The sequence below is a fragment of the Chlamydotis macqueenii genome, chromosome 24, assembly GCF_036417535.1.
Source record: "Chlamydotis macqueenii isolate bChlMac1 chromosome 24, bChlMac1.mat, whole genome shotgun sequence".
Taxonomy (NCBI): domain Eukaryota; kingdom Metazoa; phylum Chordata; class Aves; order Otidiformes; family Otididae; genus Chlamydotis; species Chlamydotis macqueenii.
This window is the reverse complement of record NC_141579.1, coordinates 4,273,414-4,295,845: the sequence shown is the minus strand read 5'-3', so window position 1 is coordinate 4,295,845 and position 22,432 is coordinate 4,273,414. Positions and strand designations below refer to the sequence as shown.

The window sequence follows — 22,432 nt, the reverse complement described above, 5'->3', positions numbered from 1 at the left end:
AGAAGGAGCGTTCAGGGCTGTCTGGTGCAGCGGGGACCAGTTCTCTACCCTGAACACCCTGGCGGGTCTTTTTTCTCTGAGCCCCTGGAACAGATGCTGCTTCTTCAGCTTTCTGAAATGTCAGTGTCTCTTCCCTGTCTTTCTGTGCCCCTGAGTGTAAGTGGGATCCCACACAGTCTGTTTGGGACTGTAAATATTTAGATTTATATTCTTAGAACAATAGTTCCTTCCACAAACAGGATTTTCTAGGTCATCAAACTCCCTTGCTTTTGCAGGTAAGTGTGTCAGATCACCTTATTCATAAAATTCTATTTTAAAACTAGTTAGATGGCTTCCCTCCTCCTCCTCTCCCGACACATACCTGGTATCAGAAGGCAGTTGTGAAACCTCTCTCCTGTGGTTAGAATCCTTTTTATTTCCAAACCAAACCAGATTTGTTTGCAGTTTCTACTCCATTTGTTCCCTTGCTGAATTATCTCAAGCCCAAAGATCCCAAAAGGTTTTAAATAAAACACAACTGTATCAGAAACTGGAGAGAGTAAATTAAGTTGGAACTAACTGGAATCCGGCTATCTTTGCTCAGACTTAGTGGTGAAACTTGCAGCAGGAGAGCCTGAGCTTTTCAAGAGCAGAGGGGGAGGAAAGGAGGGGAGGGAAAGGGAGCAGGACTGAGCTCAGCCATGCTGTCCTTCCCTCCATCTTGCAAGACTCATGGGACGGGACGGGTCCTGATGATGTGGTGAAGGGGCGTGGGCAGCCATGCTGTGCTGCTCTCCTGCCTTACTTTGGGCTGGAGGATTGCCCGTTGCAAGTGAGGTGAAAGGAAGGCTTCACATGGCCCATCTGGACAGCAGAGGCAGGCAGAACAGCTGCCTTCTGCTTTCCAGGTCCCCGGAGACCACAGACAACTGTCTGGATAGCTGTCTCCTCTGGATTGCTTTCTTTCAGGTGGCTCTCACCTGCTGTTGGCTGACAAGGATGCCCTAACTATTGTGATTCTGCACTGATTTATACTATGCCAGAGGGTGGGTCATGGAGATTTTGAGGCCAGGGCCTTGTATTAGCTTTCCAGGTCTTAAGTTGCCTTCTAAGAGTACAACAAGGCTGAAGCTCTAATAACTGCATGGAGGACTTAAGGCCATGCAGCAACGCACCTTAACTATGCAAAAGATGTCTAAAAGAAAAAGAGTGTGGTTGCACAAACAAACCCCTCCAGAGGAGGTGGCAGGAACGAGGAGGAGGATGCAGCATCTGGTGGGATTGTGCTGGCGAGGGACGTGCAGAAGTCCTGCCTGGCTCAGGTGTGGTCAGCGCTGAGGTAAGAGGTAGGCACTGTCTATCACCCACTCCTGGAGTCTGCACAAAGGCTGCTCTCCATCCTGAAGCGATCCCAGCTCTGTCAGCCGGACCTACATGTTCCTGTTCCCCAGACTCCCACTGCCACCTGCTCTGCCAGTCCTCAGACACGAGCAGAAAGCACCGCACTGCGCAGTACTGAGCTGCGGCCCAGACAGTTGTGAATCTGGACCTTGAGGGCCACAATCATCAATTAAAAGCAAATGCAGCCCAGACATAGGGAAACACTCTTCTATTTTGAGAATAATAAATGCTTGGGATGGCCCGTTGGGCAGGGTCACTGGTGGAAAGGCACAGGGATCATTCACAAAGCAATTGACTTGTAGCTGTTGTCCTGAGGGAAATGATGTGTAAAAGGGATGAGCTCAAAGCACCCTGTGCCTGTTACCTATGTATCTCATGAGTAATTTGTCTCGGAAGCAGAGGCGTCTTTTTTTTTTTTTTTTTTTTTTTTTTTTCCTCTCCTGTGAAGCTGATCCTTTTCCTCCAGCTTATTTCTTCTCAGCAGGAGGGGAAGATGATTTTCTATGAAATAACAGTTCACTGCTCCTAATGTAAGAGTCCAGTTAATTGATAGGTTAAAAGCTTTGCTTTTCTTTCTACTGAAAACAAACAAACAAACAGGAACACAAAACTGCAGCGTATCCGTGAAGATTTAAGGCACGATCTCACCCTGTGTCCTTCCTCTCCCCGACCCCCTGTCCCTCTCGTCCCCTCCCTTCCTTCCTCTCCGGCCCCCGCTCCCCGCATCCCGGCCCGCACGCCCGCGGCGGCGGAGGGGGGGGCACCGCTCCCGGCAGCCCCTTCCCGCGGAGCCGGTCGCCGGCAGCCGCCCCCCGCCCCCTGCAGTTCCCGCACTCGCCGCCGGGGACCCGCCGCTGCCGGTGCTGCCGGAGCGGGGCCGGAGCAGCCGCGAGCGGAGCCGCGCCGCCCAGCCCAGGTAGGAGCCGCCGCGGGGAGGGGGTCGGGCATCCCGGGGGAGGGGAAGGCAGGGGAGGGCAGGCAGCGCCGCTCCCCGGGGCCGGGAGCACCGGTCGGGTTCCCCATCACCCCGCGGGGATGCCCGGCCCCGCCGCTCTGCGGAGCGGAGGCGACAAAGGCGCCGGGAGCCCCGAGCAGCCTCAGCCCCCGGGAGCGAGGTGCGAAGCGGGGCCGGGATCTGCACGGCCTCTCCCGGCAGCGGCGATGCCGGCCTGGCGGTGGCACTTCCTAAAGGACTTTCCTGGCCGCCCTTTGGGGGGGTGGAGGGGGGGCTGGAGGGGGGGCTGGCGGCCGCAGCGCTCGAGTTGCGAGGTGTCACACTCCAGCTTTCGGGAGAGCTGAAGTTCAAAGAGCACGGGGAGAAGCGGGGGGACCCCGTACGGCTACAACTCCTATGGATAACCCGGGAGCGATTCCCGGGATGTCTCCAGTGCGTGGAAGTGTGCGGCGGACATCCGTACTGGGGAGCGGGAGCGGGGCCGGCTGGCATGGATGCTCCCCGCGTACTTGTGTGTTGCTGTACTCGCAGCCTGCGTACCTCAGCCATAGGCAGTGAGGAGGATGCTCTTTGAGAGAGATTTTTCTTAGGCTTTGGATTGGAAAGAGAAGGTTCATTGTTCTGGAATGTGTTTCAGTGGAGTTCTGCTTGTGAATAATTTGTCTTAGAATGTATAAGGTACTCTTTGTATGCGCAGACATGCAGGTCTGGTGCTGACACAGACTCTCCTTTAATGAACAAGCAGTGTTGATTCTGGGGGAAAACTCCATGCAGAAACCTCTTCCTAGGCCCAACTTATTCTCTGCTATTTGTGCACAAACTCTGGCATAGCCTGCAGCTCTGACTGGGAGCTCTGCATAGGTGAGAGATGCTGCAAGTGCCATTCGGTTCTCATCACCTGTCAGGTTTCTTTCTTTCCCAACCTGCTGGGCTTGAGACCTCCAGGCTGTCACCCTCGGGACAGTTAACCTAACGCACATGAGGTTTGCTTCATCTCCCACACGTGCCTCCTTTGCGGCAAGGTGCTGTTTGCTGGAGGATCCAGAGCTGCGCCTTGTCTCCCTGGGGGCCTTCTGCTAGCAGGAGATGCTGAGGGATGTCTCGCTCTGCCACCGCATCTTGGGCACCGTTCCTGCCCCACACCGTGGTGGCAGGAGATTCCCCTGCTTGCCCCCAGCAGGAACCAGTCCCTTTGTCTCTCTGAAGCAAGGCAGCCTTTTCTCCGAGATGTTCAGCAGCAACGTCCCGGCTGGATGTGACGGCTGCAATTAGCCAAGAGTGAAGCCTTCCCTGCTTCCCTGGACAGGGAGCTGAGGGTCTACGGCATCAGAGAGTGAGCGTCCCCATGGAGTGGTTGGTGCTCCTGTGGAGCCAGCGGCTGCTCGTGCCACTGGTGCCTGGGCGCTGGGATGCGCGTGCAGGTAGATTCACTGTCCTCGGTGCTTTTCTGCCATGCCTTGCTTTAGTCTTCGTTTCACACAGGGGTAGAAGCGTGCTCTCGGAAAGCAATCTGCAGCGAGGCTCCCACTGTGCCAAGGCATTTTTGAAGTGTCTTGATGCGAGTCTGCTTTAGTATTTACGCATACCAGGCTGTGTATTTGAGGGGAAACATCTGGGTAGAGAAATAGACGGTAAGCAGCTGAACCCTTCCCCTTTGGTTTCCATTTTACAGCTGGACCTGATTACCAACGCCAGAAGTTAGGAAAGTTGCTGTGAGGCTCTTTCTGGTTTGCAGGTGTTTCTTTCCCCATGTTTGGCATGAATTAATGCCCTGAGTAAAAAGACTTATACCTGGAATGTGGGGAAGAGGGAGCTGACAGGCTGTGCTGAGCAGAAAGCCGGCTTTAGAGTGTCAGCACAGCAAAGGAGAATGCTCTTTTCTTTTTTTTTTTTCCCCCCTCTTTAAATGGCCATTTATCTTAACCCTTTGTTGGCTGGCTCCCGTGGGGATGATGCTCTTGGTGGTGGGAACTGGGTGACCTGAGGAAAGTGAACCCTGAAATGAAGGGCTGTGAGTAGAGACAAGCCAGTGGCTCCCAGAGTGCTGCCTGGGGCAGCGGAAAGGGGAGAGAGCAAGGCTGATAAAGGCATCAACATCTTCCTGAGAAGAGTCACCTGTGAAAGGCTGGCTCTAAACGGGGGCTTTAGAGTAGCTGCCTGCAGCTCTGGAAGAGACACAGAGACAGTGCTGCTGCCTGCAAGTTTCTTGCTGGAGATTTCTTTTGCAAGCTGTGCAAGGAAAACAAGCCAAGGAGTCACGTGGGCTGGCAAAGGCCTAAATACCCAGACGCCAAGGAGCATGCAGCAATCTGTGGGTGAATGGCGAATGGTTCAAGGGAGCTGGTCTTCAGAGAGCTTATCAAAGGAACAGCAAACCAGGTATGTGCAGTGCTGCCTCCAACCTATCTATTCTGAAAGCTAAAGTGTGTCAGGAAATCCCGTCTCCACCATTGTGTGTGTGTGCTCATGCTGGTTTCTTTGCTTGAGAGAAAAGCAGTGAGTAAACTTGAAACTTACCGAGGACTTGGCGAGGATCTTCAGCTAGATGCTAGCTGATTGCATGAGTTCTGGTGGGAAAGCATCTGAACTGCAATGTGGGATCTCAGCTTTCTGCCGCAACAGCTGCTTTGACCGTGTTGTTTTAAATTCCTCCTTTTCTGGGAGAAGCAGCTGGTTTAGCATGTGTGACAGGGCCAGAGGAGATCCAGGAAGGGCCTTGGGCTCCCTTGGCTAGGAGAGAAACTGTGTTTTTACTGGGTGCGTGTGGAGAGTGGGAGATGCTAGAGCCTGCATGGGGAGCCGGTGCCTGTGGGGGTGGATGGAACGGTGGGCTTTTGTGTCAGTGGAGGAAGAGGAAGGAGGGAAAATCAGGGTAGAAGGAAGCAGGGGAGAGGAGGAGTGTGGGGTGCCAGAAGTGATAAAGAACCGGGAAGGAGTGGATGTATGCTTAGAATTCGATATTGCTAGGCAATATGGACAGAGGAGAACTCCCTCATCCAAGAAACTTCATTTTCCTCGAAGAGCGAGAAACTGTGTGGTGATTTGGGCTAAACCATCACAATGGTTTAAGCTTTATTCTGTATTCAGTCAGGACATGCAGGTGGTCGGTGTCTTGCTCTTTTTAAAGGCCTGCTGATGTGCCTGGGTTGTGGATATTGATTCTTGCTGACTCTGGGGGGAGAACTTCATGCGCAGCACTTGTTAGGGTCAGAATTTATTTATTTTTCATCCTTGCAGGCAGAAGGAGAGACAAAAGTTTCTGCAAGTCTTCTCAGAAAGGTATTCTGCTCTGCTCTGGGCAAGAGGCTTCCAAGGCAGCATATATGAGGCTGAGGCATCTGTTAATACAAGGAACCTCTTGCTGTGCGTGAATAGGAGGAACACACTGAAATTGTGGTCTGACAAGATGAGAAGAGCTTGAAGGCTGTCTCTTAGACTTGAGGGAGTGATACGGAGAAATCAACGGGATATTAGTGACTCCATGATGAAAGCTTTATACAGGAATGGAAAACTTAGCTTTGTACAGAAAAGAGACTGTGATACTACTGCAGAGTTGTGCCTGTGCACAGGAGACTACAAATTCCAGTTTGTCTGTACTCTCTCAGGGGAACTATTAACACTGTTGTGGGTCCTCTGACAAGAAAAATGGGGGACTTGGAGAGATAGAAGAGGCTGTAAAACCTATGTGGAGGTAATGGAGCAGTTTTAAGGATCCCATGATAACTTTTCATCTGATCTGTGGGGCATGGCTTGGAAGGACAATTTGTGGTTTTAGCAGTGTTTTTTGTGTTGTTTGTTCTGGTGTCTCTTGAAGACTGGGTATGCTACAGTAGATAGGGGTGCCTGTGGCAATTACTTTTAATGCAAGTGGAGGAAAACGTCCTGAGGACCAGCTTGAACAGGGTTATTTCCACTTTGGTCAACAGTGAGTGGCTGGTGGGTATAACCGAGCTGGCAAGCTTCAAGCAGTTCAAAAGCTATCAAGGCAGTAAACCAGAAATGCTTCCTGTACCTTAAAATGCTCAACTAGTGTCAGTAGGAGCTAATGTAAATAAAGAAGTGAGCATGGTACTCCTCGTGTACTTCCCAGCCATGCATTCTGGGGTGCCTTACAGGAGAGGTGAGGAAGGAGGCTGAGCTGTGATTTACGCCGCTCTGTTGCTATCATCTTCTCTCTATGACTATGCCAAATGAGGTGAGCTGGGCACGGGACCTGTTAGCTGTAATGTTGTCCTCTGCTTTGTTTGCTCATTGCTCTCTTTCTGTGAGAGACCTTGCTGGGGCTGGAAAAAGCCTCCTTGTGTTCCTGGGTGCAGTGTGGCATAAGCAGGGCTGCGTAGGTCAGGTCCAACACGGGTAAGCAACTGCGGGATGCCAAAATGCCCCTGAGGGGGGCTCTCCTGAGCCCCAGGAGAAATGAGGAGCTGTGGCAGAGACAAACATTGGCTGGGGGAAAAGGGGAGTCATTACCCTCACTAGGATGTTGAGGAAATCCAGATTTGCAGTAAATTAGTAGTGATTGAATTGTTTAAAGAGGGAAGTAATGGACCAAAGGAAGAAGCCTGGGTGTTGTAAATCAGTAGGACTGGGGGTGGTTCATCAAAGAACCCTGAGGTAAATAAAGTGTGAAATAGCAGCAGGTGTTAAGATGAAAGGGATGACTCTTCCTCCTAGCTGGGAAGTTACCAGGGCAGGAACCCAAGTGGTCCAAGGCAACTGTCAGATACAGCAGGAGTAGTTTTGCACACGATGCCTTTGCAGAAATCAAACCTGAGGAGGAGCTAGGATATCGGGCAGGTGAGTTTTTCTCCTGTTCTGTGCCAGCTGGGAGGGCCTAATTATCACTCAAATATATGGATGAGTCTGACCTTGGGGGTCAAATCAGCGTAGCTTCTTGAAGAGGATGGGTGCGCAGTAGGGCAGCCTGCCTTCCTAATAGTGCCGCTTGCAGTTTGGAAAGCTATTAAAATGGGAACTGAAAATGAACCGATGGACCTAATTTATTTGGATTTTTCACTAGATCCACCCAAAAGAGACTGTTTTAGGAAACGAACAGCAGAATGTGGGCAATAAATAGCTGTAGGGTAAGGGGCAGAGTTTGGTGCTGGCTTTCCTAGTTAAGCTGTAGAAAATAGAAGTGTAATGGAGAAGTGCTGATAGGAGCATAGATAGCTGATTATGTGAAGCTTCCTCACACTGAGGCTAGGCTTATTTATTATCTTTAATGATCTGGAGGTAGAAGTGGATCAGAGCTGGGTTAGAGAGAGTGAGCGTGCCAACAGAAAGGGGTTGCTTTTGCTGCTGAATATTTGGAAGAATTAAGAGACAAGGTTGCTGGATTTGAGCATCCCAACGTTTTGGCAACTGTAGCAGCAGTCAGGACGTTATCTCAGGCTTGAGTGTTACAAGCACATGAGAGAGGAAAAACCTGAGGAAATCTTTCTGTAGTGATGGTAGCCAGGGTGCTTCTGTGGGATTCTACCGGGAGAATGTACAGGGGCGTGAAGTGATCTGTGCTTGGCTGACAGGGCCCCGTGGCTGTGCGAGCTCGCTGCAGGTGAAGGGCAGCCCCGGGAGATGCTCTGGTCTGGCAAACAGCGCTCTCCACCTCGGGCACTGTCTGGTCCAGGGGCTCTGTGAGAGCAATGTCTGCAGTGACAAGCGGCTTTTCCCAAAGCCTCTCACGTCAAACCAGGGGTTTGTTGCTGCTGGGGCCAGGGTGCTGCCCTGGCTGGAGCGGGGGCATTGAGCCTGCACTAACATCCAGCTGCACTGGCTGGCTTTACGATGAACTGAGGGGAACTTCACTGAGTCCTGGTGAGCTCCTCCTTGGGACCTTCCCCTGGATTTTCCAAGGGCATAGAGACCATGTCACTGATTTATCAGGGAAGAAGGAGCCAAGATATAAGCTGTCCATTGACATGGGTGATTTCGTACCCAGATCCACAGTGCCCCTGACCCAGAGACTTTGGAAGTGTTTTCACTGCTAAGTGTCGGAAGCACGGTTTTTGAAGAGGCTGTGGTCTCACAGTGGTGGGAGGGAGATTAAGAGAGCCCAGAGGGTTTGTCTTTCTGCTAGATTGCAAATCCCTGAGCCAGGTCTCAGTCAGGTGGCAGGGTAATAATATTTATTCTGACCATCCTTTGTGTGGAAGCGTCTGTGTAAGGCAATACCCGAGCAATGTCTCAACTGAGCACCCGGTGAGCCATCCAGCACAAGGGGATTTTCATCTCTCTTGAGATCTCTGGCTTCAAAGTCTGCAGAATTTATTTGCATCCTTCATGAGGAAGAGAGCCAGGCATACGTTTTTTCCTGAGCCTCTTTGTTCCTCCCCCTGCTTCCCCACTCGCTTTTCAGTTTGTTTATGTGGTTAGCTCAGCATCAGCACAATGATGTGGAAATAAAGCAGAGGAGCTTCGTCTTGGCCTTATTGCATATGCATAAATGAGGGAAATAGATCATACTGGCAATCCCTAGCTAGGCTACAGTTAATGGAAATTCTTCTCTGACCTTATAAACCCTGCTTTGCAAGGGTTTATAATGCGTCTGCAAAAATTCATTCTGGGCACAAACAAGTCATCTGAGGTCTTAGACCCTGTGCGCACAAAGTAATAATAATACTAATTTCCCACCCACTCAGGCATGTGTGCTCAGCTCCTTCAAGATTTTGCTATTTTTAAAAGGCAGGTTTTTCCTTTCTGGGACTGTCACAGCGTGTGTGTGTTTGTGTGTCGGTGGGGGGAAGAAGATGACTGGTGGCGAACAGCTCTTTCTGTGCAGCGGAACGCCAGTTCCCCTGCATCGCCTCCCTTGGGAGAGCCACTGTGGGTCCTTCCCGTGGCTCTAGCTGAAGTGGTTTGCGTCATTACCCTTGCAGGCTGATGAACTGTGTGATTGCACCTCAGCTGTTTCAGCAGAAAATCGGCTCTTTCTACATGATGGTGGCTCTGCACCCTCTCTGCCCTTCCTACACGGACATCTGAATTTGATATCAAAGATAGTCTGGGCCTGATCAGGAGGGGATGGATTGTTAAAAATCCCTGAACACTTTGTTCAGCCTTAACTTTTTTTAAAAAAAAAACTTTTTGCTGAGAACCAGAGAGGTTTTGGTTCAGTGACAGAAATTGACGTTTTTCTGAAGAATGCATTGCATTTTGATGCTGGAGTTTTTTTTAATGGCTCTCTGGCCCTGCTCAGAGGCAGAGGAACTGCAAGGCTAGTTGTCACTGATGTTTGACTCTGTGGTGGCATTCATGGTGGGCATCAACCCTGTGCTTTCTCTTCGTAGACTGTGATGAAGAAGGAAATTGCTGTGTCTGATAGGGTTGTGCTTCATGTGGCTTGTCTTGGGTGAAGTGTCTCGGCTGGGAGGTAGCAGAGCCACGGGCAGAGCCTGGTTGCACACACACTAGCGCAGTGTAGTACTGCTAGTACGGAGTTCATTGAAACCGATGGTGATGTGCAAACTGTTACGTGTGCCGGAACTGCTTTTTTCACCCAAAATAGGTTGATCAAAATATATTTTACTCTACCTATGCTCATTGGCTGCCCTTGCTCTTTTCTTGTTTGGGCTCTGATTATTTTACATTTTTGCTCCACCTTGTGCGTGATCTGGTAACATCTGGTGTTAAAAGATTGTATGTGTGCACGGACAACTTCAAAAGCAGGCTATCACATCTCTTTTTAGACTGAAAAATGTTTGGGGCCGAGACTGTTCACAGAGCATCTGGTCCTTTCCAGGTCCAATTCATCACTGTCTTGCAGTTTGCATTATTGTTCACACCAAGGGAAAGTGGGTGTGAAGCTGGAATAATAATGTTTCACACTTGCTCTGCATTGGTTTCGATATCCAACAGCATTTTAACCCATCAGAAAAGGCATACAGAAATTGAGTAGTTGGAAGCTGAAAACACAGTCTACAAATAACATGTTAATTACCCTTACTGGGAAAACGACCACTGTGCTTGATCCTATATCAATGGCAAATTTAAAATCAAGATAGGATTTTAAAATCCCAACTTAAGGATTCAAATCATGACACGGTAACTTAGTGGGTGAGGGCAGCAGCAGAGCTCAGGGCAGTGGTTCTACCAGCATCAACCTTCTCATGCTGTGCAGATCTTCCAAACCTATCTCCAGCATGCGGGCAGCAGTGATATTTTCCTAAATCTGCAGAGAGTCAACAATATATCTGTAGAATAATATACCTTACTCCTTTAAAAAGAGGTTGGTGGGAATCCTAGTCGTTAAATGTTGGATGTCAACATTGTAGTTTCTTTAATTAAACCTGACGGCATAAACATAGAAGGAATTAAATGCTACGTGGTACATCTGAAGTTTTGTGTTTGGGAAATGGGGCCTTTTGTTATTATGGTTGTTGGACTTCCCAAGGGTCTTTACGGAGACATGTCTTTCAGTGATTTGGACTGACATGCATTTTGTTCTGTTCCTGCTGAGTGTTAAATAAGATTTCAGTCTCCTCAGTCACTATTTAGTTATTTAAGAACATCAGAGCTAACACAAATGCAAACAAAACTGTATGCATGTTTGTTTATGCAACAGATCATTAGAAAGTCTGTAGGAAAAAAAATGTTCTGGTCTGTTAGATAATTAATCTGCATTTTAAGAATTGTCTAAAGACATATTTGCAAGCTAGTCCATTGAGCTGCTGCTCATCTAGTCAATAATCCCCATATTTAATAGTCCCTAAGAATGTATTTCCATAATGTGCTGTGAACAGTTGAGAAATCTGCATCTTTTTTGTCTTAAGATGTCAGTGCTTGCACATTTTCTGTGACAAATTTTTTTCTGACTGTTGGTGAAGAATCCAGACACATTAGCTTCCAACTGGTGGGGCTGGGGATAGGGAGAGAGAAAGCCTCTTAAAGCAAACCCCTGGGTCCAGATCCCTTCAAGTGCTGAATGAGTTTGCGATTTCCATCTGGTGTCGGATGCCAGTGTCATGGCATGAGCCTGCAACTTGCTGGCAGCGTTGCGCAAAACGCACCTCTTGGTTAGCGGGCGTGGGGAGAGTGGCTTTGCTGGCTCTCAGAGGCCCCGGCTTCTTGTCCCGTGGGTGTTGGAGAAGCAGGAGCATGTCTTCGGAAGGAGGATCTGAGATATGTCTTGAGCTACATCTGAACCAGTGCTGTGTTGCAGGGGTCACTCTGTTGGAAGGGGTGTGAGATGCTGTAGCCCTTTATTCTGGCAGGAGCCCGGAGCGCAGATATACTGGCATTGCTCGGCTTTGCCTGATGGAGCTTGTTTGGCTCCTGGGAGCTGGCTTTACTGCAGCAGCACAAAGCGTGGCTTGGGAGCTGCAGCTGCGTCTGGGCAATGAATGCCCTGTTTCCAGCCGGGACCCTGACAGCAGGCAAGTTCTCTCATGGATGGTGGACCAGGCTCTGGTTTTGGGGTGTCTGCAGCGTAACCAGCTACCCGTGTCCTCCTGCTCTGACAAATGTGAGGGTTTCAGAAAGGGCGTGAAGCTTAGTCGAGTTATCTTACTTTTATAGTGGGAAAAGGGTAAATGTACAGACTGCTCTAGCAGCATGGCTGGCGTGTGATAACTTACTAATCCACATTAAAGAGAGCAGGAAGTAAAACCCACACTTTGAGAGAGGAACCCCTGGGAGTCGCCGCGTCAAGGTGAGAAGCTGGAGCTTAATTTCATTATCTTATCAATAACTAGCTGGTCTTGTGCTGTGCTGTGAATTCTCAGGAGTGCTAATGCTATCTTTGACTGTCTAAGCAAAGAAATAATGAATACAAGCAGGAAGAGCATTGTGTGCAGTCATGGTATCTATACCTTAAAAATGATGTTGGCAAACTGGTGAGAGATAAGAGCTACAAGGATGATGTGAGGTCTGTAAAGCATGCTGGAGAGAGGGAGACTGAAGCTCAATCTGTTTCTTTTAACAAATAGAAGGTTAAGGGGTGATTTAATTATTGTTTGCAAGTACTTAACCAGGGGAAGAGACTTCTGCTAGCCAAAGGTACGAAGGCAGGACATGGTTCTGTGGCTCGATGCTCAAGCTAGATAAATTCAAGTGAGATAAAGGCATGTTTTATTTTTGTACAGCTTTATATTTAAGCACAGGAGCAAATTACCCAGGACGTGGTACATTTGCTGTTTTTAAATTGAAATGATACATCTTGCAGAGTTCTTTTAGGTCAACTGCCGGCTGTGAAGGCTTGGTGTGGGAAAACTCAGCATGAGTCAATAACAAGCAAATCAAGATTTTCAAAATAGTCATTATTGTCCTTCAAATATTTCAGTTTTGTCATGAATCGCTTCCTTTTTTTTCCCTTTTTTTTTTTTTTTTTTTTTTTTTTTGGAGGGAGGGATGGGACACAAAACCCAGCAAGGCTTTAGGCTGTAGTTTAGAAGGGATTGGGTTGTTGTCAGCTGAGCCTGTTTCTAGGTCTTGGGCAGAGGCTCAGGCCTTAATGGCACGGTGCTGTATGCGCTAAACTGTCACCCTTGCTGAGCTTTTGCTTGCGAGGATGACTCCTTTGTTTGAACAACAATTGAAGAATCCCCTCTTCCCACTGCTGTTTTAGGATGGGAACAGGGAGCATAAGCTTTGTCCAAAAACTGACCCGCTTCTAGCAAGACTCTACAGCTGGAACATGAAGTGTCTTGCCCAGAATTGCTCCATATGGAGGGCAAAAGGTGGCTAGAAATCTGCGGTTACCGCTGCAGGGCACTTGGCGTCAATGGAATCGTGTATCGACTGTATGAAGTAGGGAAGTTTGTTCCTTGGGACAATGATGTAAAGCAGAGTCCCAGAGTTTCCTGTGCACTAAATTTCAGTACAATTCTTTGGATCATCCGTCTTCCTTTCCCAACTGACTCCTCCAGCAAGCTTCCTCCCTCTTCCCTTGCCCTTCCCTGGATTTTCTTCTGTGTGAGAAAGCTGGTGTTTGGAAATGCTTAGGGTGGTTGAAGGGGTCTGCTTTCATCAGACCCACTTTCCTTTTGCTTTTCCACAAGACATGCAAACCTTCAAAGCCTCCAGCGTGTGCCTGCGCAAAAACAAAGGATGCTGCAACCACAAATCCCTTGTGCCACCACCTGAGACATGTTCAGCAAACTCGGGGAGAGAGATTAAGAGGCATCATTACCAGTCAGTCAGTGGCTGGCGTGTTAATTAGGGCACACGGTGTGCTCGGGAAGGTTACTTTCACCTAATACCTAGCTCCTCGCCAACCTGAAAGCTGCAAGGCAAAGCAGAAGGGGAAAAAGAGCAGTGGTAAGAAAATGCAGTGACATGTTGCACCTTGAAACAAAGCACCTTTCACAAGTGACTGGGGCAGAGGGGCGTCCGAGTCTGCATCTCCAGGCTGTTGAGCCAGTGCTCTCTGATAGGACTGTGCTGCCTCCCACCTCGAGATGGACAGTGTTGCCAGGTGGGCATCCTGCAGCCTTATCTTGTCTCCTTCCACCCCTTTGACTTGGCTCTTTGCAGGATCAAAGGGTGTTTCCTTTCAGATGGTAGGATCTGAATTTTTTCTTTAAATGTTTGATGTTGGTGCACTAAAGAAAATTAAATTAGGGTTGTATCAGTACGAGGGAGAGATTACCATTTGCAGAAATGCGTTTTGCTTAAGTTAGTAATTTTGTAACTGTTAATTGAGTGTTCATTGATTGTCTGTCACTACCTTGATGTCATCTGTTATTCTCCTTTCAGGCGGATGGCCTACCACTGATTAAATGGTGCTCTTGCACCAGTTAACTGTCTTGACTGTTCGTTTTTTCTCCCCCAGTGATTCCATTTTACCAGCAGTATAATTAGCATCGTCTCCTCCTCTTTGGAGTAATCTCAACCTGCATGTCATCCTTGTTCTCTCCAAGTACCTTTAATGCACCCTAATACTTCAGAGTTTTTAAGTGGCCTGAGACAAGAATTTAAGCAGGGGGATGCATTTGAACTCAGTCCAAGAGCTGTTGTCTGTGTGGATTTAGGGTCTGAGTTTCCCCAGAAATTGCTTCATTCGTTAGAGGCTTTTTGTTGCTGAAGGTTCAATTATCGAAGTGCATAGTTTTTTACGGGAATGGGAGGGGGGAAGGAAAACCAAAACCTCGCTCTGCTATGGCGTTTTACGTAAATGGCTCCATAGTCAGGTAATCACGGACAAGTTGTTTGAGGTAACTGCTGTGTAGCAATGAGGCTACGTGTGTGCTCATGTAATACTTTTCACTGGAGACCTGCCAAAGCCTTTTCCAGCACTTAGCAAAGCCCTTCAGGCTGCCTGGGGAGCTTGTGAGTGTGCAAAGATTCCTGTGCAAGATACACACGCTGGTGAGCAAAAGGCTGGTGCAGCAGCTTGGCTGAGCCCTTGCGCAGCACGTCGGCAGCCGGGCCGGGCAGTTGCGGGAGAGTAGGAAGGTTTGATGTAGCGCCCGGATCCACAAGTCCTTGAGTCCTCCGAGTACTTCTGTAATGTGAGATGAGGAGCTGGCAGCACATTCCAATAATCCCCTGCGCTAAATGATGCTTCTTTTCTGTATCCACTGTGTGATCCAACGTGTCCAAAGTAATTGTATTTTTCTTGAAGAAGGATACTTGTGACATAATATGGTGCTGTTTTGCATATTCATTTATTTCTTCTCTGCCAGATTTTGCAGGAAATCTTTAAGATTTACAGTGGGCTTTCCTGAAGCCATGGACTGGTCTTTATGATCTTTCTGCTGTGTGTTTGGTGGACTCAAGCACTTTTGAAAGATTAATTGACCCTAGGTGAGAGACTATGATCTAACATTTGTAGTGTTGGGGGCGGGGATTAATATTCTTTCTGCCGTGCTGAGTGTGTTTGAACTTCTGCTTTCAGCTTGTCTGACTTGGAATATCTTCTAACTAGTACAAGTGATAGAACAATTTATTTTAGATGATAAGTTATGAGAATATTGCTCATACACCCAGAACATGACATTTTCAATCTCATCTTCATTGCATTGGTAAGAAAAAAATGATTTTTGTATCTTGACATGTTTATCCTTTGGAGACTGAGTCAATTATCATATTGTATAAGAATTCATTCTATAGCTCTTAGGTCTCTGGGAATATCATCATGTCAAGAGAAAATCCTGCTGGTTTATTCCAGCTGCTAAAAAGCTGGGAGGATAGCACAAGTTAAGAGAGATGTACAAACAGCATTCAGGAATAGGAAAATGACTTAATAAATGTATGGTGTTAAAATATGTTGTTAAAACCTATTAAGTTCTTTGGAAAAGCTTTCATGGGGAAGCAAGTTTGTCCTCAAATGCTTTTTTTGCTTTAGCCTACTTTTAATTTCATGAGTATAGCCATGTGGACAAAGTCTTAGAGGGACTGGGGATTACCTGGTCAGCCTCTCTGCCGATTTAGTACTGCGCTATTAATGTCAGCCCCCCAATAGCAGTGATGGCTGTGGTCACCCTGGGCTGCTGGGGACTTTGTCCCAGGCTCTGTACAAAGGATGGTTTGCAGCTGTGTGGTCCTGAGAGTCCCTCTGTGCTCCCTGATTGCTCTCCCTTCCTCTCTGGCTCCAAAGTTGGGGTGCAGGTGACTTCTCCTCCTTGCAGTGTGTCAGGACTGGCAGAGCTTTGCTGACGTGTCCAAGAGCGGTGGTACGGCGTGGCTCTGTGCATCCTGCTGACATCTTATTTCAGCCATTCTGCAGACACAAGCAAGGAAAGAGGACTCCTTACAGGACCATATGCTCCTAAAGCCCTCATCAGTGTGATGTTTCTTCAGCTTCTCTTTCCATTGCACTGAACTTTTGGCTCCCTCGTTGTGGTCTTCCTCCAGAGGCTGCAGGGCAGGGAGAGGTGCTGGAAAATGACGCGAAGTGACTGTTCAGGTGGGACATTCACATCACTGTCTTTCACTGTTGCAAAGGTTATGAGTTTGGTCAGCCTAAATATTCATTGGTGTCCTCTGAGAACATGTCATTGTATGAGATTACGTAGACTGCAGAATGTGAGTGCTGTCGCTTCCCAAAAAGTGCCCTGAAAAAGTGGATCAGCTTAGAAACAAGCAATGAATTCAGTCTTGTCCATCTTGCATGCCCAGGATATATTCTGGTGCCCACCTCCTCCCCACTCTGTGGTTATGATGTCCCTCATTTTGGAAAGTGCCGTGGCAGCAGGGTGCGAAGAGATGGGCTGTGCCAGGGCAGTGCCTGTGCTGGGCTGAGGTGTGCTGGGCCAGTAGCACTCTGGGGACAGATATGGCCGTGCATGTGCAAGGAGAGCTTGGTGAGACTGGGAAGAAACCTGTGGCAGGGAGGTTAAAGCTTCAAAGAGAAAACTGTGCCATCTTTTTATTATTTTATTTTTATTATTAATTTTGCCTATTCAGTTTTTGGCAGTGTGCAGCTTTAAACTTTTCTTCAGGGCCACGAGAACCAGAAACTCGCTTTCCATCCGCCAGCTAAAATGAAGGCGGGGATTCTCTTGAGCTGGGGATCCAGGCATTTTAGCAATATATTGGAAATCATGAGTTGAATGATCAAATCAGCTTTGGCTTAAAGCTCTGTACAGCCCTTAGCTGAGGTAATTGATAGAATTTGTGCATTGCTGGCAGGGGTCTGCAGGGTTAATCCTGCTGCGAATTACAGCAGTTCGGGTTGTTTTCCTCTCTGTGCTGGTAGATTTGCTGGTTGTTTGGTTAAGGGCTCTATATTGGAAAGCCGCTCCTCACTTCTCTCTGCGTACAAAGCATGGAGAAGACTACACTCCTGCCATGTGGCAGGTAAAGATGGATCAGTGCTAGAGGAGGTAGAAATGCTGTTCTGAAAGTACAACTCAAAGCAGTTTTCTCCTTGACTGTATGTTGAGCAAATTTCCAGGCACAGCAACAAAAATATCTGAGTCCCATTTGCAGACACTGGTGTTAATACAGTGCAGTTGATATGCTCCATTTGCTTGCATAAATGCAGCTTTTAGAGCTGTCACATATGCTAGATAGAGCCACTACCCTTCACCTGCTTCTCTTGGAATGGCAACGTTTAGAAGAGATTCCCAGGATGATGGAGACAATGGTTGTGTCTATGCATTTCTGCATATGTCAGGACTAGAAAACCACCATTTCCAAGCTGGTGTGTATAGCAACAATTCAGATGACATGCTCAAAATGCAGTTATACAGATGGAATTTTTGAGCTATACACCTTGGCTCAAGCGCTCCTGTTTCTGTAGCTTTGTTTATGTGGAGGTTTTGTGCTAGCTTTTGATTTTCCCATTATTGAGGTTGTTATGTTTTTATAGTGTTGCATTACTCATTGGTTCCCTTTATTCCTTTCAAGTTTGCCAGCCATGACTAATGAAGAGTTTTGCTATAGCCCTTTTATGGAGTGGAGACTGAAGCTGGGTTAAGGGGAGCCTCTTCTTTTCCATTTCCACCACCAAAATTTGATACTGAAGAGCTGGTGCTTTCAGTGGGAAGCTGCAAGCTGAGAAGCTGTGACTCCTTTCTCTCCCCACAGCCAGCCCAGGAGGGAGTGATTCAGGAGTGCGGGTGTGGTGTCTCCAGTGTGCATGTGGCGTGCTGTGGGATGGTCTTTCTAGTCAGATTAGTGCATCCCTTGGTAAAGTACCATCCCCATGTTATATCCTGGGGAGTCCCTGACTGACTGAGAGTGTGTTTATGGGACCGTTAGGACTCATGATGGATGGCAGGGGTTTCTAGTTCATTTTATTTCCATTACTGAGGTGTTCATGCTTTAATGAAGAGCTCCAATCTGGTAAACAAATGAATCTCTTTCTTGGTGAAGGGATGAACTTTTGTTCAAGTGAAAATCTGAAGCACTGAACCTATCATCAACTGACCTGGCTTTGCAGTGTGAGAGTCATGATCTTCCAAGCTATTACCACTGGGATGCCTTTGGTGTTACTGCAAGTTCTCCCTGTTCCCAGCGTAGCTGACAAATTATTTGGGATCATTTAATACAAACACTATTGGTGTTTTCTGTTTAGCAGTGGCCACAGTTGTGAGCACCGGCCCTGAATATTTTGTCAAGGTCAAATGCAGGAACCTACACCTGTGTTGGGAACAGTTGAGTTATTTCCGCTTCACTGCTGAGTTGGTGCCAGAATTTTTATCTTTCTCTGCCTCTCTTATGCAAGGCTTTGTCTTCTGCACTGAGAAGCTCAGCAGATGACCTGGAGTATGTTATGCCGTTTGTTTGGATCACGTCCCCATGCCCCCAGCTCTTGCTGGTTGAACTGATGCTTTCTTGGCATCATGTATTTTGGAAGTCAGTCAGCCCTGGGAGTGCTCCTAGGGAGGGGAGCAGGATGTGAGCAATAAAAAAGAGGAGGGAAGTTAGCAGTACTTTGAATGTGAATAATTCCCCCCTGCTCATAAACCACAGCTGCTTTGCCTGGACAGCTCTGCCTTGCCCGTCATGAGGATATTGTTTCTGCAGGAAACCTCTCTTGGTCTGGTGGGAGCACTGGAGAAAAGTGACCAGTGACCCAGAACCGCAATCTGTTGAGCTGGTTGAGCAGCAAGAAAGTGACAGCAGCTGTTAGTTTGTTTGGTGTTTTGTTTTTTTTTTTTTTTTTTTTTGCTGGAGGTGGTTTGCTTTCAAATGGCAGAGTAGAACATTTTGTACTAGAGGTACCTTGAACAGTAGGCCCTGGATTAAAATTTGGGCTTTTTCTCCCAATTGGAAGACATTGAATTTATGATGGAGGCAGTGGAGAAGGAGAGAAAGATGGACTGTTTTTTTTGCTCAGTGTTGATGCCTGTGGGCTGGGGAAGGCTAGCGAGCAGAAGATGTGGAGGTGGGGAATGTGGTTCAAGCCACAGCACTAGCCACTGTGCAAAGCTGCAAAAAATGTACTGCCCTTAGATGAGGAGATTGTCCTTAGTGCTTTTCTTCACAAAGGCATTGCAGGAGGATAAAGTGATCTGCCTGGGACAAAGTGAAAAACCCCGGGGCAGAACTAAAGAGTTGAACATGCGTCTCCTGATCTGTCAAAATTAGCCCTGCTCATCCCACAAACTTGCAATGTGAACTCCCAAGCCCCTGCTGTAAACATGAAGTCACTGCTCTGAAATTAATTTTTTGTGTGTGTTTCTTCTGCCAGCCTTTGGCTACTTTTATTTCATTTTTATCCTCTACCACCGCCTCTCTCTGTCACGTATAACCTGTCTAACAGGAACTGCATGATAGACTTTTAAAGGCCACTTAATGGTGCAAACTTAAAAGCCCAGAGAAGGCATGGCGAGACAAAGCAGAGGACCTTGCGCAGGGACAGGGAAGATGCCAGGCTCATATCTAATATCTAAGAGCCTCCTGTAGTGCAGGTGAGTGTGGGTGGGACCCACAAGAGCAGCTGATAAACTGTGCCTCGGGGGGCTGTGATTACTGCTGTGCATGTGTAACACGCTCACCCTGAGTGGCCCTGTGTGCAGCTGTTCTGTATTCTGGCTTTTTAAACTTTTTTATAATTAAAAGGGCTGTGGTTGTGACGAGCATCCCAGAGAGCAGAAGCTCTGCTGCTTTTCAAGGCATGCTGATAAATGTAGAGCTAAGTGTCCAGGGTGAAGAGGCTTAGGGTGGGGAAAAAGAAGAAATATCTGCAAGTAGGGGTTGGTTGCATACAAAGGCTGGTTCCTTTCTTGGGTGTCACTGTGAAAACTTGGATCTAGGTGAAGTGACATCCCAGAAAAAGCTTGCTGGATAGGAGTGACCTTCCCAGCTGACTGTAAATGCCTCTGGGCTGCCTGTTGTCTGAATCACTAGCTACTTCATGCACACCAGCTCAAGCAGCCAAATTAAATGGCCTCACCCTGAGTGAGATAGGCTATAACAGTGCGGGGCTGAGCAAAGCCAGAGTCTCTCTACATAAAGAATTTAGCTTTGGTGGAAAACAGGAAAATCCCCTTCACCACTTAGATTCTGCTGTGGCACCAGCTTGGTTAGAGGTAGAGGCCAAGCATGCATGGCCAGGCAGTGGGAGGCTCTGAACCTCCTGGATGTGCTGAAGATCCTAATCCGGTCCTCAGCAAAGTAACCCAGCCCTGCTTCTTGCTCTTTCTCTCCTGTTTGTGCAAGCAGTCCCTGAAGTCCTGATTCAGGAAAGTGAGTGAGTGGGTGAGTTCAGGTGCTATGTTTTGAGTATCGCTTCTGAAAAGGGAAGCTCTCTTGAACTGGGGTGTGAGCTTTTCTGGGCAGAATCTGTCCTGTACCTGTAGAGCAGTTAAAACCAGAGAACTCTGAGCACCAATGAGGGACTCCGGTTGCATGGGATCCTAATGCAAAGGATTAAATGGTTGGAAAAAACTAAATTCAGTTTAAAAAAAACATACATGAACTTCAGTTTTCTAATGATAGGCAAGCTAGATTCACTGACACTTGTGGTGTGCTTTATGGCCATGGCATGTTAGATTCTTGACACTGTTAGGAACAGCAAGTGCTACAAGTGAGTACTGTTTCAGATGGTCTTTCACCCCATCTTCAAAGAGCAATGGATATATGTATTCATAAAGGATATTTTCTTTGGGAGAATTTGGATCTGTATGACCTTATGCCACTCTTCATAACTGCAATAATGTGGGATGTGGAAACATCTAGCTTTGGACAACCAGGCAATACTTAATTTCTATTAAAAGTTTCAAATACACTTCCTATCCTTAAAAGAAAAAAAAAGGCGGTGTAAAACAGATTGAGATTACTTTTTTAATTAAAGGAAGCTGTTGACTTGTGTACTTGGATGTTCCCACTGAGATGACTAACTTCTGAGTTTTAATTCACTGCACATTTTTTGTTCACTTTTTTTTCCAGATTCTCTTCCTGAACTTTGCCCTGTGGGTGGAACTAGTGTTAGCCTTGTCAGAGCATCTGAAACCTCTAATTATTGGAGAAATGGCTTTCAGAGGATGAGAATTATCAAGCCAGCTGCTGTGTATGTGTTGATTGGGTGGGGGTTTTTTTTCTTTTTTTTTTTTCTTTTTTTTTTCCCTTCCTAGGTGTGGATGTATCTACTTAATTTAAACAACAGGGAGCATGTAAGTGTGGCTTGATTGGTGTGTCTGCATTGCTGCTCTAGTCTAGCAGAATGAGGCATACTTGGGTGTCTGTATGTTTTGATGTCGTATACCCACTCCTGTCCAAGAGAATTGAGAATTGGTTTGTATTTTGGGTTATTGTTATTTTGCAACTGAAATGAAGTAACATGGAATTTTTTTAAAAGGCACAGAGTAACATGGAGCTGCCGGGAGCAGTTAGTCAGTGAATATGAAAAGACACCAGCCCTAATGATGACAGGGAAAAGTTCTTTATGGGCTCTGGGAGCAAAATGCAGGGGACAAATGGATACAGCCTGCAGAGGCACAGGATGGAATTCATCAGGGAAACAGGGCTTGCAAATAATTGCATATGCAGTTGTTAATGTCTCCGGTGATTAGTTAGGGCCTGCTGTCCCATCCTTCTTGGGCAAAGTGCCTGTAAGAAGGAAAAAGAAGGTTGCATGGACTAAAGAGAGATAAAGAAGTGACAGAAAGGGTGTAACAGCATGATAGAGTAGTCTGGAAGAATGAAAATAAGAAGGAAAGTATTCTAATGGAGGCATATATCTGGATTCTAGCTGTCTGCAGTCCAGCAGTTATTGTTGAGGTGTCAAAGCAAGCGTCCGGCCCATAAAATGAGGAGGACAGGCACGACAGGCTGCTACCAACGAGCAGGACAAGCTGAGTTGCTAGAGCCATGCTGTAGGCTTGTGCAAAGGTGTCACTGAACAGAAGAATGCTGCAGAGCGGTGGTGAATCGTACAATGCTTGCTTGGTGGTTGGTGGTGAAACAGAAAGGATGGCAGAAGTAAGCTGGGCTCTGGGCAGGATCACACTCGAAACTGCCAAAGTCGGCTCTGGCTGTGGGGCTGGAGCACAGCCTGGGCCAGCAGAGTCGCATCCCTTCCAGAGCAGAGTGCATAGAAGGAAGGGAGGCATAGAGCTGGATCAACAAGGAGAATCTCTGTGCCTAAGAGAGGATCTGGGAGCAGAGGGGCTGCCCAGGAATTCTGCTTCAGCAACAGGTGTGAGAGTGTGCCTTTCTCATTTGCATTGTGGTTACCCAGAGAGCTTTGCTTCCCTTTCATTTGCT

At 47.5% G+C, this 22,432-nt stretch overlaps 1 protein-coding gene across 3 annotated transcripts in view; it reads left to right on the top strand.

Moving 5' to 3' along the window:
- Positions 1–2,178: 2,178 nt before the first annotated feature.
- The window catches only part of GRIK4 (glutamate ionotropic receptor kainate type subunit 4), a 203,101-nt gene continuing 182,847 nt past the window's right edge, over positions 2,179–22,432 (top strand). For 2 of the 3 annotated variants that reach the window (XM_086766031.1, XM_086766029.1), the window contains exon 1: positions 2,179–2,296. The gene's annotated coding sequence lies outside the window, so the exon portion shown is untranslated. Of the gene's footprint in view, positions 2,297–2,402; positions 2,496–22,432 lie in introns of those variants that run through there. The other variant, XM_086766030.1, reaches the window with a different exon arrangement.